The 5,182-nt window shown below is 39.6% G+C and overlaps 1 pseudogene; it reads right to left on the bottom strand.

Moving 5' to 3' along the window:
* Positions 1 to 764: 764 nt before the first annotated feature.
* LOC143672056 (large ribosomal subunit protein eL13 pseudogene) lies at positions 765 to 4,920 on the bottom strand (annotated as a pseudogene).
* Positions 4,921 to 5,182: the final 262 nt, after the last annotated feature.

Genomic DNA, 5,182 nt, shown 5'->3' with positions numbered 1-5,182 from the left:
GCTCCTTCGTGCTACCTCTTTGTATTCATATACTGCTTGCCTGTGACCCCTTCCACACTTATTTTCCAGTGTGACTGTACCATTGTACATTCCCAGCAGCAATGCATGAGTGATCCAGTTTGTCTGCATCCTACCCAGCATTTGATATAATCACTACTTTTAATTTTAATTGTTCTAATAGGTGTGTAGTTATATTTCATTGTGGTCTTAATTTGCATTTCCCTAATTGTTAGTGATGTTGCACATTTTTTTCATGTGCTTATTATTTAAAAAATAATCAATTTTTTAAAAATGTAGTTTTCACCAACCCTGGTGGCACATTGGAATTGACTGGGAGATCTTGGCAAAAATATCAATTTCCAGGCCCCATCTCAGTCCAATTTAATTAGAATTCGAGCTCAGACATCAGCATGCAAAAATCATTCCAGATGGTATTGATATGTAGCCAGAGTTGAGGGTGGCTAGTTTAGAACATTTATTACAAGTAGAAGTTTGATAAAATATTAGTGGCACTGGGAAAGGGAAAACATTAAGTTTTTGCCATCTTAGAATTAACCAACTTATTGGAGGCTGGTAAATCAGACACTGGAAAGCCCCACTTAAGAGAGATCAAACACAAGTATTTTTGGTTAGTGAAGCAGAGGGAGGTAAAGAGGACATTACATTTAGGGCCTTTCAGGTTAACTTCATGTGGTTAAAATTCAGGGTTTTTTTTTCTTTTTCTGAGGTAGCTTTACGGATTTATTACAAGTCTCAACAGCATTCTACCTTTTATTTTCAACATCCTGTTCTGCATCCTCCTCGGCTCTCTTTGCCTGGATGCCAAAGAGTCAGGCAGTTGGCATGGGCCATTCAATGATTGCTAAAAGCCTTGAAGTTCTTTTCTTCCACTGTAATGGCCCTGGCTTTCTTCTTCTTGTAGACATCCTTAATGGGCATTACTGGACCAGTCAGCTACATGGTTGGTATGAGCTCTTCAGCAGAGCTTCCTCCCTTCTTAGGGGTGGAGGCTTCCTGGGGAAGTTGATGAGTTTGGAGCTATCCTCCTCCAGCCATTGCACATTGGCCTGCAGAGATTCTGTGGGCTTGTTCCCTCCTCCTGGAGTTCACAGAAACACTCATGGTCGAGGTCACCATTTTGGGAATACTAGCCACCTTTAATTCTTCCGAGCTGAAGCCCTGGCCAGCTCTCACGTTGGTGTGGTACCTCACCATAGGGCAACTCACTATGGGCCACGTGCGTCCAGATGCATGGAGTGGGGCAATGCGCCATGCTTTTGCTTTCCAATCTTTGTATCTGCGGGTTTTCTGGGTGAGCTGGTTGAAACTTGTGGCCATGCGCTGCTGCCAGTCCTTGTAGAAGTGGTGCTTCAGGATCATGCCATTCCTGCTGGAAGCCACAGCTACCTACAGCCCCCAGAGGCTATGGCAATTATATTTTCTAAGTCTATAGAGGGAAAAAAGAAGGTAAGGAAAGAATAATGCATAACTCCTAAATTTAGGGTGTTTTATAGTCCTTATAATAACACAAGAAATGGTTCATTATATACTTCCCGGTGTTACCTTCTCAAGTCCTCTCTTTGAGTCTTCATCAGCATTTGGCAGTCATAACTAATAAACTCAGATGCCAAGAGAGAGGTCGTATTGAAAGCCATGTCTGCAGAAGACCATGGGCCAATAATAAGAGACCAAAAGAAGGGCACTTTTGTATAATTGTCAGAAGGGTGGACATTCAGGAGGGCTGCAAAAGTCAGAAGATATGTCTCACTCATCATGAGGTGTGACTAGAAAATGTGCCCCTGAAGACAATTAGCATTTTTTCAAAGTGTACAGTAATTCTGTGGTTTTTGGCATATTCACAAACTTGTTTAACCTTCACCATTATTTAATTACAGAACACTTAAAAATGTTTTTTGAATTGTAAAATATAACATATATACAAAGCAAAAAAGAAAAAAGCAATAGTTTTCAAAGTACACTTCAACAAGTGGTTACAGAATAGATCCCAGAGTTTGTCATGGACTACCATTCCACCACCTCAGATTTTTCCTTCTAGCAGCTCTTAAACATTGGAGGCTAGAAAGAATATTAATATAATGATTCAGAAGTCATATTCGTTTGTCAAATCCTATTTTCTCTGTTATACCTCCTCCTTCTTTGATCCTTCTCCCAATCTATAGGGATCTTTGGGCAATGCCCATTCTGACTTTTTCATGTTGAGAAAAGGTGTCAACACTAAAGGATAGGGGGATGTGTGTTGTCTTTTTCTCTTTCTTTATAAAATCCTTCAATGCCCAGAGGTTTTTATTTTGATGCAGTTCTATTTATGTAATTGCTTTTTAGTTGTGTGTGTTTTTTTGCGTCTTATCTAAGAATACATTGTGAAATTCAAGATCATGAAGATTTACCCTTATTTTCTTATGTATTCCTCTAAAATTTTTATGAATTTAGCTATTACGTTTAGGTTGTTGATCCTTTTTCAATGGATTATTGTATATGGTGTGAGGTAGTGGTCCAAATTCGTTCCTTTGCATGTGGATACCCATTTGTCCCAGCACCAGTTGTTGAAGACTTTTATTTCCCCTCTTAATGGTATTGGCGTCCTTGAAGAATTCAATTGGCCGTAGACGTATGAGTTTATTTTTGCATTCTCAATTTTATTACATTAGTCTATATGTGTATGCTAATGCTTGTGCCATTATAGCGACTACAGTCTTAGTCACTGTAATTTTGTAGGAAGATTTGAAATTGAAAGGTGTGAGTCCTCTATCTTCTTCAAGATTGCTTTGTCTATTCAAGATGTCTTGGAATTCCATATGAATTCAAGGATTGGGTTTTCCGTTTCGTACTCATTATAGTCTCCCTCGTGCACTCTTTTCTCTCAAGAGTATTAAATGGGGGTACTTAACTGCTCATGAACCATGAAATCCCTTTTTAATACCTGGTATAGGCCGGTCGGCTGCTGCCCTCTAGCTCCTGCTACATTCCCTCTCCTCCTCCATGATGAAGGTCCTTGTGGGTCCAAGCGGGGTGGATAGCTGCTTCAGGGTGGAGGGTGACTGTCCACATTCCAGGCCAGGCCCACAACCCACTCCTGCAGTTGAGGGGCAACCTGCGGGCTGGTGTTAATTCTTTATGCATTTGATAAACTTCATCACTGAAGCCTTCTGGTCCTGGACTTTTCTTTGTAGGAAAGTACAGATGTCCTGTATTTCAAGCCCCTCATTTTATAAAAACAATAAAGAGCAAAAAATCCCTGTGAGGCAGAGTGACTGACTGCCCCAGGTAATATAGCCAGTTAATGGCAGAGGGTGGTCTTAGAGCCACACTTCTTTCTTTCTTTCTTTCTTTTTTTTTTTTTGTGTGTGGGCATTTTTTTAAAATTAATTTTTAGATTATTTTTTTAAATACCAAAAAAAACACCAAACAAATGCAAACATTTGTAACTTTTGATCATTCCGTTGTACATATATAATCAGTAATTTACAATATCATCACATAGTTGCATATTCATCATCATGATCATTTCTTGGAACATTTGCATCTATCCAAAAAAAGAAATAAAGCGAAAACAGAAAAAAATTCATACATACCATACCCCCCCACCAACCACCAATATTTCACTCTAAATTTATTTTAACATTTGTTCCACCTGTTACTCATCTTTATTCCATATGTTTTACTCGTCTGTTGACAGAGTAGATAAAAGGAGCATCAGACACAAGGTTTTCACAATCAACACAGTCACATTGTGAAAGATATATCATTATACAATCATCTTCAGTTTCTTTCTTTTTTAAAAACGTTTTATTAGAGAAGTTATAAGTTTACAGAAAAATCTGGCAGAAAATACAAAGCTCCCATATGCTTACCCCCATTATTAGCCTTTTGCAGGTGTGGTGCCTTTGTCAAAATTGTTGCGAGAATATTATTATAATTGAATTATTAACTACACTGGTTTCTTGGTTTGTTTTTTGGTTTTCTGGTTTACTGCTGTTGTTTAAATTCCAAGCTCAATGCTCTTTCTCCATACCAATGGAAATTTCAGACACACAGTCATGGACACACAGTCTTGGAACATGAATCAGAGATCCTTCTTGGCCTATGTTTTGGTTTGCTAATGCTGCCAGAATACAATATATCAGAAACAGAATGGCTTTTATAAAAGGAATTTATTAAGTTACAAGTTTACAGTTCTAAGGCCACAAAAACGTCCAAACTAAGGCATTCAGATAAAGATACCTTGACTCGGAGAAGGCTAATGTCTGTCACATGGGAAGGCATGTGGCTGGTGGCTGCTGGTTCTTTTGCTTATTCCTGGTTCTTTTGCTTCCAGCTTCTGAAGCCAGTGGTTTCCTCTCTAAGCATCTGTGGGCCTTCAGTTAGCTCCTCGGCAACACAACTCTGGGTTCTAGCTTGCTAAGCATCTCATGGTAGGTCACATGGTGATCTCTGCTGGGCTCTGCATCACCAAACACCTGTGTTTAGGTGTCTGCTCTCTCTGTCAGCACTCCAAGCATCTCCAAATGTCTGCATCTCTGTCAACTCTGAAGCAACTGTGTTTTCTCCAAAGTGTTTCCCCTTTGAAAAGACTCCAGTAAACTAATCAGGACTCACCTTGAATGGGCAGTCACATCTCTAATCAAAAGGCCACACCCCCAATTGGGTGTGTCACATCTCTGTGGAAACAATCCAATCAAAGTTTCCACCCCACAATATTGAATCAGGATTAAAATAAACATAGCTGTCCCCACAAAATGGGATCAGGAAAAAGGACATGAGTTTTCTGGAGTACATAACAGCTTCAATCCAGCACAGCCTATATGCCATTGAGTTCCCCCTAGGCTGATTTTTAGCAGTTCAATCCAATCTTTTCAATAGCAGCTCCCTCCTCACCACTTTCAAGTAGCTGCTGACCATTCCACCTTATTACCTGGCCTTTTTAAAAGCTATATTTGCCCATGAGTTCTTTCCAAACAGCTTCCACCCACCCCAGTCGCTGCACAGTTTCATCATACACATTGCTGTTGTTGGGGTTATTATCAGTATAGTGTTCATTGTCTGAAAATATTGCCTTGGGTATGATGTCATGCCGTTACCCCTCATGAGTGTGTATATGTACATCTTTTCTTTCCAGGTTGACCATGAGTCTTGGAGAGAAGCATTTTCTGTGTCTCTGAAT

Source organism: Tamandua tetradactyla, chromosome X (assembly GCF_023851605.1).
Source record: "Tamandua tetradactyla isolate mTamTet1 chromosome X, mTamTet1.pri, whole genome shotgun sequence".
NCBI lineage: Eukaryota > Metazoa > Chordata > Mammalia > Pilosa > Myrmecophagidae > Tamandua > Tamandua tetradactyla.
Note: the sequence above shows the minus strand (reverse complement) of the source record. Positions and strands in the feature narration are given on the sequence as shown.